This window comes from Oncorhynchus gorbuscha, linkage group LG24 (genome assembly GCF_021184085.1).
Source record: "Oncorhynchus gorbuscha isolate QuinsamMale2020 ecotype Even-year linkage group LG24, OgorEven_v1.0, whole genome shotgun sequence".
NCBI lineage: Eukaryota > Metazoa > Chordata > Actinopteri > Salmoniformes > Salmonidae > Oncorhynchus > Oncorhynchus gorbuscha.
In genome coordinates, this window is record NC_060196.1 from 3,728,323 (window position 1) to 3,743,198 (window position 14,876).

The 14,876-nt window shown below is 47.4% G+C and overlaps 1 pseudogene; it reads right to left on the minus strand.

The window, feature by feature from the left end:
- The window catches only part of LOC124013044, a 51,975-nt pseudogene that overhangs the window by 21,417 nt on the left and 15,682 nt on the right, over nt 1-14,876 (minus strand).

Here is a 14,876-nt window from a genome sequence, read left to right on the forward strand (position 1 = left end):
ATGGTGTTGATGATGGCTGGAGGATCCCCAGCACCCGGCCTCTGAGTTATGGTGTTGATGATGGCTGGAGGATCCCCAGCACCCTGCCTCTGAGTTATGGTGTTGATGATGGCTGGATCCCCAGGCTGGAGTTATACCCAGCACATGACTGTATCTAGCCTACGGCCTCTGAAATGTTATTATTATTATTATTATATTATGGTGTTGATGATGGCTGGAGGATCCCCAGCACCCGGCCTCTGAGTTATGGTGTTGATGATGGCTGGAGGATCCCCAGCACCCGGCCTCTGAGTTATGGTGTTGATGATGGCTGGAGGATCCCCAGCACCCGGCCTCTGAGTTATGGTGTTGATGATGGCTGGAGGATCCCCAGCACCCGGCCTCTGAGTTATGGTGTTGATGATGGCTGGAGGATCCCCAGCACCCCACCTCTGAGTTATGGTGTTGATGATGGCTGGAGGATCCCCAGCACCCGGCCTCTGAGTTATTGTGTTGATGATGGCTGGAGGATCCCCAGCACCCCGCCTCTGAGTTATTGTGTTGATGATGGCTGGAGGATCCTCAGCACCCGGCCTCTGAGTTAGTTTGATGATGGCTGGAGGATCCTCAGCACCCGGCCTGATATGGTGTTGATGATGGCTGGAGGATCCTCAGCACCCGGCCTCTGAGGTATGGTGTTGATGATGGCTGGAGGATCCCCAGCACCCGGCCTCTGAGGTATGGTGTTGATGATGGCTGGAGGATCCTCATCACCTGGCCTCTGAGTTATGGTGTTGATGATGGCTGGAGGATCCTCAGCACCCGGCCTCTGAGTTATGGTGTTGATGATGGTGGCTGGAGGATCCTCAGCACCCAGCCTCTGAGTTATGGTGTTGATGATGGTGGCTGGAGGATCCTCATCACCTGGCCTCTGAGTTATGGTGTTGATGATGGCTGGAGGATCCTCAGCACCCGGCCTCTGAGTTATGGTGTTGATGATGGTGGCTGGAGGATCCTCAGCACCCAGCCTCTGAGTTATGGTGTTGATGATGGTGGCTGGAGGATCCTCAGCACCCGGCCTCTGAGTTATGGTGTTGATGTTGGTGGCTGGAGGATCCTCATCACCTGGCCTCTGAGTTATGGTGTTGATGTTGGTGGCTGGAGGATCCTCATCACCTGGCCTCTGAGTTATGGTGTTGATGATGGCTGGAGGATCCTCAGCACCCGGCCTCTGAGTTATGGTGTTGATGATGGTGGCTGGAGGATCCTCAGCACCCAGCCTCTGAGTTATGGTGTTGATGGTAACACTCTCACCAAAGAGGCTTCACTAGGCTTTGTACAGTCCTACAGTCTACATGCTCTCACAAGCCTTACTGTAGTTCCTATGTGGCTCAGTTGTTTTTTGTTGTTGATAAACCAACTTCTAACCACATCTTTCCTGCCTCTCCTCTCTCCTTTCATCTACTGTTTGGCACCAGCTCTCTCTCTCTTTCAGTCTCCTGTCTTTCCTCTTTACCTTAGTGCTTCTGGCATGGCTGCATCAATTGTTCCTTTATTCTACCTCACTAACAGGAGAACAAAGAGTGAAGCAAAGTAATGCTATTGATACGCGTTTATCGTCAGTGAAAAGTAATGACCCTGTTATCAGTTCAATAGTGTTGTATCTAGTTGCACGACTCTATGTGTTTTCAGCGACTGTGTTGAATATTAGACAACTGCTGGGAGATCAAATGATAATAAATCAATGTGGATGAAAGGGTTTTGGTTGCTACGGCATCACAAGTGCACACTGACATACAACACACAGCACAGACAGAGACTGACACACAAAAACCCAGAGACAAAGACACACACACACACACACACACACACACACACACACACACACACACACACACACACACACACACACACACACACACACACACACACACACACACACACACACACACACACACACACACACACACACACACACACACACACACACACACACCCCGACATATAACACACCACACCCAGGAAATCACACCCCTTTGAAACACTTAATAAAGGGTTATTCTTCTGTCCCCATAGGATAAACCTTTTTGGTTCTAAGGTAGAACCCGCTGTGGAAGGCTTCTACATGGAACCCAAAAGAGTTCTACCCGAACCAAACTTTTTATTAAAGGATTATCCTATGGGACAGCCGAAGAACCCTTTTAGGTTCTAGATCACACTTTTTTTTTTAAGAGTGTACCCCTGTTCACTGAACCCAAGAGACTGAGGGGTCAAATAGGAAGTAATTCTGATACTGGTAGAGTTTCCTTTATAGTCAATATAGTAAATGGTCAGGAATCATTGAGTCTGTTGGCATTGACAAGTAGCATTCAAGTTGACTTGAACCTGTGTGTTGAACTATTTGAGCTCGGATTTCAAGTTTCAAGTAGGGTTTAATGACAATTGACTGACCTCTGTATTCAACAGGTGACTATAGATGCCACCACCCATCATACGCCCAACAAACCCACTCACCGTCGTCGCTGTCGGCCAGGATGGTGACCTTCGCGCTGGGGAAGGTGGCTCCCACCTGGCCCCCCATGGGCATGCTGAGGGTCACATTGAAGCTCTCTTCCTCCTCGTAGAGCGAATCGTCGATGATGATGATGCGGCAGGGCTTCTCCCTCTGGTCCTTGTCGAAGCGGAGCACGCTGGTGTGGTCCTCGGGACGCGTGATGTAGTCGCTGTAGGAGAGGACCGTGCTGGGGATGGTGCCCGTCGCACTGGCTGTTGGGAAAAGGAGTTCAGGGGTCAATGGTTAAGGGTCAATAGAAGAATGACAGGCAGTTGTGGGGGAAGGAGAGTAGTTTTATGTTACAATATATCTACAGTGCATTCGGAAAGCATTCAGACCCATTGACTTTTTCCACATTTTGTTATGTTACAGCTTTATTCTAAAATGGATTAAATTGTTTTTTTTACCCTCATCAATCTACACACAATATCCCATAATGACAAAGCAAAAACTGAAATATCACATTAACATAAGTTTTCTTACCCTTTACTCAGTACTTTGTTGAAGCACCTCTGGCAGCCATTACTGCCTCGAGTCTTTGGGTATGACGCTACAAGCTTGGCACACATATATTTAGGGAATTTGTCCCATTATTTTTTGCAGATCCTCTCAAGCTCTGTCTGGTTGGATGGGGAGTGTCGCTGCACAGCTATTTTCAGGTCTCTCCAGAGATGTTCGATCGGGTTCAAGTCCGGGCTCTGGCTGGGCCACTCAAGGACATTCAGAGACTTGTCCCAAAGCCACTCCTGCATTGTCTTGGCTGTGTGCTTAGGGTCGTTGTCTTGTTGGAAGGTGAACCTTTGCCCCAGTCTGAGGTCCGGAGTGCTCTGTACTTTGCTCCGTTTATCTTTCCTCGATCCTGACTAATCTCCCAGTCCCTGCTGCTGGAAAACATTCCCACAGCATGATGCTGCCACCACCATGCTTCACCGTAGGGATGGTGCCAGGTTTCTTCCAGACGTGACGCTTGGCATTCAGGTCAAAGAGTTCAATTTTGATTTCATCAGACCAGAGAATCTTGTTTCTCATGGTCTTAGAGTCCTTAGGTGCCTTTTGCCAAACTCCAAGCGGGTTGTCATGTGCCTTTTACTGAGGAGTGGCTTCCATCTGGCCACTCTACCATAAAGGCCTGATTGGTGGAGTGCTGCAGAGATGATTGTCCTTCTGGAACTCTGAAGCTCTTTCAGAGTGACCATCGGGTTCTTGGCCACCTCCCTGACCAAGGCCCTTCTCCCCTGATTGCTCAGTCTTGGTGGTTCCAAACTTCTTCTATTTAAGAATGATGGAGGCCACTGTGTTCTTGGGTACCCTTCCCCAGCTCTGTGCTTCGACACAATCCTGTCCTGGAGCTCTACTGAAAATTCCTTCGACCTCATGGCTTGATTTGACATGCACTGTCTACTGTGGGAACCTATATAGACAGGTGTGTGCCTTTCCAAATCATGTCTAATCAATTGAATTGACCACAACTGCACACCAGTCAAGTTGTAGAAACATCTCAAGGATGATCAATTGAAACAGGATTTACTTGAGCTCAATTTCAAGTCTCACAGCAAAGGGTCTGAATAATGAATAAGCTATTTCTGTTTGTTTTTTAAATTACAATTCTAAAAAATCTGTTTTTTCATTATGGGGTATTGTGTGTTGATTGATGAGATTATTAATATTTTTGATTCATTTTAGAAAAAGGTTGTAATGTAACAAAATGTGGAAAAATGTATTTCATCTTTGTAAAAACCCATTTGAATGATATATTTGACTGTATTCACCTTGCTGGGTGTAGCAGACGACCATGAGTTCCTGGCTGAGGTCTCCAGAGCGGCGAACAGGCACCAGCAGCTCCCCAATGTCCTCCTCTATCTTATACTCTGCCTGGGGGATGAACACCGTGGACTCTGCAGAGGAAAGAGGGAGAAACCATAGAATTCAGAATTACAATAGTAATTGAATAGGATCTCTATGGGAGAAACACAGAGGATAGGCCATAAAGAACAAGAGAAGAAGAGTTTACAAGCCCAGGTGAGTCTGTACTTATTTGATCCATGCATATTTTGCTGCTGTCATCAAATTGCCCATTGCTGGAACAATAAACATGATCTGATTCAGGGATCTTAAATGAACGATACAATTATATTTTGTCATGTGTCAATCCATGTAAATGAATGTAGCCTTTCCAATTGACTTAAAGCCTGTCTACTATTCATAAAGGATTTCATGTCGGAAGGGCAAATCAAACAGACAATCTGCAGATAAGGCCGTTCATTCTTACCATCACCAGGGTCCACTATCTCCACAGTGGCTGTATCGGGGTACTCCAGCACGGCCATGACAGGCTCCGACAGCTGGATCTCAAAGGTCTCGCTGGTCTCAAACTCCTGGTCCGTGAAGATCTTTACCCTCCAAGTGGCCACTGTCTGGCCTGGGTTGAACTGGACCTGCTTCTGGGCCTTGCCCCGGAAGTCCTTGTCCTTCTCCGCAGTGCCATCCTTGGTGGTGATGCCTGAATAGAACCATATCGAACTGAACTAAATAGAACCTCATTTAATTACATTTCATTGGAATTGAACTGAACTGAACCTAATTGAACTGAATAGCTTTATAATAATGGCACGTAGCACTGTGTCGTTTGTAGGGCCTCAGAGGATGTGAGTTGACTGCAGGTTGACTGTGATTTACAGACTGTAGTTGCCTGGTGAGCTCTCATTGTCTGTCTTTGTTCATATTTGCCCACTACTGCATCATCAAAGACAACTGTAAATATAGGAGCCTATGTATAAAAGCTTGTGTGTTGGATGTAGCCAAACAGACAAGCATGTTGACATGACCTTATGACCTCTATGAGGAAGGGCTATCTGACCCCTCAATCAAACTAGGTTTTTCACCAGCGAGACAGGAAATGGGTCATCAGTCAAACAGGAACACACACAGGGCAGATTGATATCCAGGGGGTCTGTTTTATTCTTAGGCTTCTTCTAATGGCAGGGTAATAACAGACAAATACACTCCATGATTGGCCCTTAAAGGCCAGTCTTTTAACACAATGACAGTTTAATAGGTCCTGCTTTCTGAATAGTCTCTCCAATGACATTTGCATCTTTTCGAAGTACCCCTAGTCAGAGTTGATGGTGGTGGATGATTGAAATATTTACACCCCATTAGGGATAAAATAGTGGCAATTTAAAACTACCGTTATCTGAATGGCAAGCAGAGAAAACAATGGGAGAAATGTACTAACTCAGATATATCACTTGGGGGATTAACCAACGAAGTGCAAACCAGTTCCAACAGGATCTACCATGGTACACTCTTAGAAAACGGGTTCCAAAAGGGTTCTTCAGCTGTCCCTGTAAGAGAACCAAAAGGGTTCTTCAGCTGTCCCTGTAAGAGAACCAAAAGGGTTCTTCAGCTGTCCCTATAAGAGAACCCTTTTGGTGCCTGGTTCTACCTGGCACCAAAAGGGTTTTCTACCTGCAATAAAAAGGGTTGGGACAGCCGAATAACCCTTTATGGTTCTAGATAGCACCTTTTTGTCAAAGAGTCCACGCCCTTGGCGTCGGCTAATGGGGATCCTAATAAATCAAAAATCAAACCAAAATACTATAGATCTGATGTAAATCCTGTTCAAGACATTCAGTACCATAGACATAGAATCTCCAAGTCAGCCATATTGCATGTACCCATGAGTATTCTGTAAAATCACTGAGGAGCTTTGTACCCATTGTATTCATTATATTTCTATGTTTAGAGGTAAATACTGCTAATGAGCCCCCATTCTAGTCATTCTATATCTATGTTCCCTTACATAAAAACCACATGGTTTCACATGTGGAAAATCACAATTCATATGTCCCATTGTATTTCCAGGTCAAGGGGTAAATACTGCTATAGGGTCAATTTTTGTCATTTTATATCTATGTTTATAGGTAAATACAGATGTAGGGACCCTTCTAGTCATTCTATTTCAATGTTTATAGGACCCATTCTAGTCATTCTATATCTATGTCTAGAGGTAAATATTGCTATAGGTCCCATTTTAGTTATTGGGTTTATCTGTTTAGGTAAAGGCTGCTGTAGATCTGTGGTAAATACTGTGTAAGACTTCCAATACTCACTGACAAAGGATGTCTCTCCCAGGTATCCCCTGCGTCTGAGCGTCACCTCCAGGAATTTGGCGTCCTCATCCACCAGATAGTACTCCTTCTCCAGGCTGATCCACGACCAGTTGAGCCGGAATGGCTGCGGCTTCAGCTTGTTTCCACCTGGAAGACAAAAATAATACATGACTTTTTGTAAACTCATTGAGCCCTATGACAAAAGACAGATATTTTAAATTGTGAAGGGTAACTTGATAACTCAATGTCAGGGCTTACCCCCAAATCCTCCATCACAGGCCTCTTGAGTGATGCCTTGTTTCTAATTTCCTCTCTCACTCCATTGTTCTCTCTCTCTCTCTCTCTCTCTCTCTCTCTCTCTCTCTCTCTCTCTCTCTCTCTCTCTCTCTCTCTCTCTCTCTCTCTCTCTCTCTCTCTCTCTCTCTCCCCACCCACCCACCCACCCACCCACCCACCCACCCACCCACTCTCAGTCAGTGCCTGGCTAGGGTTTCTCACCTCCTCACCCAGATATGTGTGTCAGTTCCTGGCTCCTTTGGCAGGATTGCTCCTGGCTAGACTCTTACCTCCTTACCAGTCTCAGGGAATGGGCCAAAACAGGACAGAGAGAGAGACCAGATTTAAATGGATCACTTGCTGACAGTGACTCATAGCTACTGTAAGTGACGGTCTGTTCAAGGGAATCCCTGTCTCTCTTTGTCTGTCTGTCTGTCTGTCTGTCTGTCTGTCTGTCTGTCTGTCTGTCTGTCTGTCTGTCTGTCTGTCTGTCTGTCTGTCTGTCTGTCTGTCTGTCTGTCTGTCTGTCTGTCTGTCTGTCTGTCTGTCTGTCTGTCTGTCTCTCTCTCCTGCTCTCGCTCTCTCTCTTGCTCTCGCTCACTCACTCACTCTCTCACTCACACACACACACACACACACACACACACACACACACACACACACACACACACACACACACACACACACACACACACACACACACACACACACACACACACACACACACACACACACACACACACACACACACACACACACACACACACACACACACACACACACACACACACACACACACACACCTCTGACCCAAACCAGACAGTATTAGCAGAGGGGTTAAAGGTGAGGTGCAGAGAGAGCTCCATTACTCCTGGTGACTCACTGACATGGCAGCCCCAGCCATATCCTTTAAGCATCAGCCATATCCCTTTAAGCACCGGCGGTATCCCTTTAAGCACCAGCAGCACCTCTGAGGGACAAGGGTAACTTCATGTCTATAGGCTTAAAATAGACCTTTTACCCCTTGATGTTAAACGTTAGTATTGTGAAAGTAGCTCACATTTGTAGTGGTGAAAAACAGAAAGATTAACTAATTAGTTAATGCACACTGACACTATGCACACTGAAACCTCTGACTTGAGATTTGCACCTGGACAGGACCCTCTGTAAAACCTCAGACTTCAAGCGATTAAGACTTCATATCTAGGTCATTTTTCTCAGCTTGAAGTGTATCTACCTCATTAGGCCCCATGAAGAGAACAGGTGCCATAAAACACACATATGAACCAGACCTGGGTTCAAATACTATTCTAAATCATTTCAAATATGTTGCCTGGTCTCTATTAAGCTTACCTGACGCAATGGGACCAATATAATAGTCCCAAAAGTACAGCCCCCCCCCTTTTTTTAGGGTATTAAATAAGATATCAAACCGTATTTGAACCCAGGTCTGAAGCTCGTAGTCACCTGGCACTGATCACCATTGACTATACGTTGCTTCCTCTGCCCTTAATCAATACTATCTCATGACTCCTTTATCCTTCAAAAGAAAGTATTCCACTCGCCGCTTGACATTGGCCACTCTGGACAGACGGAGTTACTTACTTAGCCGGTAACTTTCTTAATGCTTAAATCTTAATCCCAGGCTTCTTTTTGATAACTGCGGCCAAACGTCCAAACACCTTGGCTTATCCCCTCTCTGACAGGCCCTAGGAGGACCCTTGACCTTGTCTGATTGGCCAGAGCTTAGTGGGTTCAGAGAGCCGCGGAGGTTAGAGAGGTGTTGGTCGGTTTTGCACCACTGGTCACAGTGGCAGAAAGGCCTTATTAGCCTGTTATTAACCTGACCCCTGAGTCTAACTCTGAGCAGCCATGGAGGAAGTAGGTCAATGTCAAGATAAGACCCTTTCATATTAACCCTTTGCTTCCTTAAGTGTAGCGCCATGGTGGTTGTGGTCATCAGAATATCACTCTATTTCTATGGTTGTAGCGCCAGAGTTGAGGATTTGGTAGGTAGACTGAGAAAAGGCCGTGTGATATTAACTATTGATATCCCTCTAGCAGAGGAGTGCTAGTGTTAGCCTAGTAGCATAGTGGTTGCCAACATACGGTGGTGGATTTGGTTAGGTCCGTGTCAAGAAGTAAATACCCTTGATATTATTAACCCTGTTGTGTCCTTGAGGTTTTTGAAAGGTGCTCTAAATTCAATGTATTATTATGTGTTATTCATATCATTATTATCACACTCTTGTAGCATGATGGTTGCAGCACCAGAGTTGAGGATTTGGTAGATCAATGCGGAGAAAAGACCCTTTCGGATATGAACCCCTACATAACAGAACACTAAGGAAAGGAAGCAGAACCAATCCTCTGAGGGGTGACAGAGAACCTGTGAGAGGAGGCTAACTAAAGAAATAAACTCTCACTAGGCTTTATGGAGGACAAGAGCATGGAGCATCTGGTTCATTCATACAATGAGCCTACATTGGGGTTGGTTTTGCCTGGCTGAGGGAGAAAGGAGCTGTGGGCGTTCTGCTATGTGACTGGGGAGAATGAAAACACTGGAGGGAGGAGATGACACAACAGGGCCACTTCCTCAAACCCACATGTCAACATGGCGCGCCAGGCCATAACCGAGACACAACAGGGCCAGGGACAAACCACACTCCACCAAGCCCACATGTCAACATGGCGCGCCGGGCCATAACCGAGACACAACAGGGCCAGGGACAAATCACACTCCACCAAACCCACATGTCAACATGGCGCGCCGGGCCATAACCGAGACACAACAGGGCCAGGGATAAACCACACTCCGCCAAGCCCACATGTCAACATGGCGCGCCGGGCCATAACCGAGACACAACAGGGCCAGGGATAAACCACACTCCGCCAAGCCCACATGTCAACATGGCGCGCCGGGCCATAACCGAGACACAACAGGGCCAGGGATAAACTACACTCCGCCAAGCCCACATGTCAACATGGCGCGCCGGGCCATAACCGAGACACAACAGGGCCAGGGATAAACCACACTCCGCCAAGCCCACATGTCAACATGGCGCGCCGGGCCATAACCGAGACACAACAGGGCCAGGGATAAACCACACTCCGCCAAGCCCACATGTCAACATGGCGCGCCGGGCCATAACCCGAGACACAACAGGGCCAGGGAAAAACCACACTCCGCCAAGCCCACATGTCAACATGGCGCGCCGGGCCATAACCGAGACACAACAGGGCCAGGGATAAACCACACTCCGCCAAGCCCACATGTCAACATGGCGCGCCATAACCGGACACAACAGCCATAACCGAGACACAACAGGGCCAGGGATAAACCACACTCCACCAAACCATGTCCACATGGCGGCGCTCCGCCAAGCCCACATGTCAACATGGCGCGCCGGGCCATAACCGAGACACAACAGGGCCAGGGATAAACCACACTCCGCCAAGCCCACATGTCAACATGGCGCGCCGGGCCATAACCGAGACACAACAGGGCCAGGGATAAACCACACTCCTCCAAGCCCACATGTCAACATGGCGCGCCGGGCCATAACCAAGACACAACAGGGCCAGGGACAAACCACACTCCACCAAGCCCACATGTCAACATGGGACGCCCACATGCCAACATGGCGGCCATAACCGAGACACAACAGGGCCAGGGGTAAACCACACTCTGCCAAACCCACATGTCAACATGGCGCGCCGGGCCATAACCGAGACACAACAGGGCCAGGGACAAACCACACTCCACCAAGCCCACATGTCAACATGGCGCGCCGGGCCATAACCGAGACACAACAGGGCCAGGGATAAACCACACTCCGCCAAGCCCACATGTCAACATGGCGCGCCGGGCCATAACCGAGACACAACAGGGCCAGGGATAAACCACACTCCGCCAAGCCCACATGTCAACATGGCGCGCCGGGCCATAACCGAGACACAACAGGGCCAGGGATAAACCACACTCCACCAAGCCCACATGTCAACATGGCGCGCCAGGGCCACCGGGATAAACCATAACCCGAGACACAACAGGGCCAGGGATAAACCACACTCCGCCAAGCCCACATGTCAACATGGCGCGCCGGGCCATAACCGAGACACAACAGGGCCAGGGACAAACCACACTCCACCAAGCCCACATGTCAACATGGCGCGCCGGGCCATAAACCGAGACACAACAGGGCCAGGGATAAACCACACTCCACCAAGCCCACATGTCAACATGGCGCGCCGCACCAAACGGCCATAACCGAGACACAACAGGGCCAGGGATAAACCACACTCCTCCAAGCCCACATGTCAACATGGCGCGCCGGCACATTAGTCACCATAACATTAAGTAGAATAATCAAGACACAAACAGGGCCAGGGACAAACCACACTCCACCAAGCCCACATGTCAACATGGCGCGCCGGGCCATAACCGAGACACAACAGGGCCAGGGATAAACCACACTCCGCCAAACCCACATGTCAACATGGCGCGCCGGGTCCTCTTTCACCTGCATGACAGAAGGACACAACAGGGCCAGGGACAAACCACACTCCACCAAGCCCACATGTCAACATGGCGCGAGCCTCCAGGGGTTAATAACCCACCTTGTAACAGGGCCAGGGATAAACCACACTCCACCAAGCCCACATGTCAACATGGCGCGCCTTCTAGGGCCGTAACAGGGCCAGGGATAAACCACACTCCACCAAGCCCACATGTCAACATGGTGCGCCGGGCCATAACAGGGCCAGGGATAAACCACACTCCACCAAACCCACATGTCAACATGGCGCACCGGGCCATAACCGAGACATAACAGGGCCAGGGATAAACCACACTCCCACCAAGCCCACATGTCAACATGGTGCGCTCTGGGCCATAACCGAGACACAACAGGGCCAGGGATAAATCACACTCCACCAAGCCCACATGTCAACATGGCACGCCGGGCCATAACAGGGAATAATAACAGCCAGGGATAAACCACACTACACCAAGCCTGGATGTCAATGACGGTGGATTGAATTGAACTGATACCAACTAGTGGATTATTCCGGGGGATTGATTAAATTGGATCGTTTCACTCTTTTCACACTTGTTCACGTAAATCACACACACACACACACACACACACACACACACACACACACACACACACACACACACACACACACACACACACACACACACACACACACACACACACACACACACACTTCTGTCAAGACACACATCCAGAACCCGACACCCTCCCACCCCAGCCATCCCCCAATGCTATAGTATAGTAGCCATGGAGTCCCAGTTTGACATAGGAGCCCCTAGCACGAAACGGTGTCTATCCTTGACCAGGCTCATGTTTCTGACAGCTCCGGCTAAAAATACAGGAAGCATTCATCATGTTTGTCTTTGCCTGCCCCAAATTCCACCACGCTTGATGAGTGCGCATGTGGCCAATTGATAGACAAGATGAGCCAGTTAACTTTCAAAGAAGATTTGAGTGTTTGATTAAGTGTATTTGCATTTAGCCTGAGTGGAAATATCAAACACTTCTTGAGCATCTTTGCAATGTAAAAGGGAAATGCAGTGACTGTTGACGTTCGTCCGTCACTTGTACCTATAACGTACAGTGCACATAAACTAAATGCTACATGGCACATTAGTCACACCTCAGTCCATCACATTAAGTAGAATAATCACTTATCAAGGGAGAAACTTGATTTATCAAACCTGTATACATTTCTGCTCATATCTCCTCAAACCCACAGAATCTGAAGGAGTGTTTCTGTTCCGAAAGGCACGTGTTCCTAGGCAGGCTGCCCAGTTTACACAGAGCTGATATTGAGCTTAGTGAGCCTGTATTGTGTGTCAGATAGATAAGATTGTCGTATGAACATAGTCAGCAACAAAAAGACTATCGTTCTGGCATCCAGACTGGCAGCCTATCTGACAGCTTCTGGTTTCAGCTCTGACACTGTTACCCTCAAGACATATAATAATACCATTTTGTCTTGAGTATTGCATAGAAATACCTTCAATTTCTAACATGGTGTAGTTTGTCTGGTGAAATACTGTAGATGATGAGACTATGTAAGTAAAATAATATTGAAAACGAAGGAGTCAATTGACATGTAAGAATTAGAAGCAGACTATTCTGCACTGGGGAAATTAATTAATGCGCTGATGACCATATTTAATTGAATTGATCAGCTGCTGTTATTTCTCAATTGTCACTCAATTAACAGCGTGATAATAAGGTCTTGGAGTTCATTTGAGTTGAAATCCTCAGAATAACCTAAATTAACAGGCCGATAAAATAGGACAGATGAGATTTAAGGACATCTAGCATTTACCACCTGACCTGGCGCCTGTTAAAAGAACAGAGTTGGATTTCCGACCGGGGGGGATTGGGGGCCGATGGGAGTCAATTGGAAGAAAAGAGCAGAGGAAAAGTCTTCCCTAACCATGTCTCCATTTCCCAGACCTGATAGAGATACGTTGTGACACCATGACATCGCTGTGACACTATACATACATCATGTTATACATAGACGCACAGCCAGTGGAGGGGACCTCAAAGGCCTGGCTGTGTGATATCTGAGCCTTTGAAAACTCTATGACGACTATGACAAAGGCAATGTCGTCATCATACCATATATTTTGTGTGTCGTCCAAGAGAGTTTGCTGGCAGGCAGGCCTCAAAAACAAATCAGCACCTGTTACAATGATGATACAAGCACACAAACATACCCTTTAAAAAATGACAAGGTGATATCATTACAATCTGAGCTGTCTGTGTATAATCAATTACACTAATATCACATTCCATCCCCCAGGTGGACATGATCAGAGCCATAGATATGACTGTGAGATAGGGAGCTTCAGATCCAGCCGGTGTGACACTTCAGTCAGCCATAGCCATAGTCTCTCTCTCTCTCTCTCTCTCTCTCTCTCTCTCTCTCTCTCTCTCTCTCTCTCTCTCTCTCTCTCTCTCTCTCTCTCTCTCTCTCTCTCTCTCTCTCTCTCTCTCTCTCTCTCTCAGAAAACTCCTGCCAGAACTTCAGATTCCGGAAAAAAAAAGCTGAGTGACAGCTGCGCCCTCCCACCCCATCTCTCTGTCCCTATGTTTGCTTTGTCCCTCCAGGATGAACGAGGGACAGCAGGCCACTGTCTGGGTGGCCCACAGCCCACTGCTCTGGCATGTCTCTCTGCCTCCGTCCCTGCCTGCCTGCTTTCCTTTCTCAAACTCAGAGGAGGGGAACCTCTTCTGGCTCCTTTTGTGAATCCTGTCAGATGCCGTGTCCAGACCTGGCATGGAATCCAACCACACCAGACACGGATCCAGTGGTGTGTTGTCAAGCACACTATACACTTTCTGCTTTCCATTAGAGAAGGTCACATCAATACCACTGATTCAGATAAACCTAAAGTGAAACTGAGTGGTAGCCTTCCAGGGTTTGTATAAAACTCCATTTCAAATGATAGATTAGTGCTCAGCGCTTCTCCCTATTTAAATGAACTGAGGCGTCTTGCAGAAGTGGAGAGGGACACCTTCCTTGGTATTTATGAGAGCAATAACGTGGATAGAGTATATAAGGCTAAGTAATGGCCACATTCCCTATGAACCAGGTGTCTCTGCTGGGACTTTCAGAAAGTTACAGGAATAGATCAAAATGGAGGGGTTCTGATGTCTCTAACTGATTTACGAACTCATTTATTACAATCTTTACAACTAACATATCAACCACACTACCAGCTCACATTTCTTTTGCGTTTCAAACTGACAATAATAATAGTTCTCACCATCAGATGAAATGTTTTATAGAAGATGGCATTTTGAAACGCCCCTGTTTCAGGCCCTTAATAAATTTGTCCTTAGAGTGATTTATTAATGCGAGGCTAATCGTTTGAGTAAGCAGTAAGCACGGCCAGTATATCACAA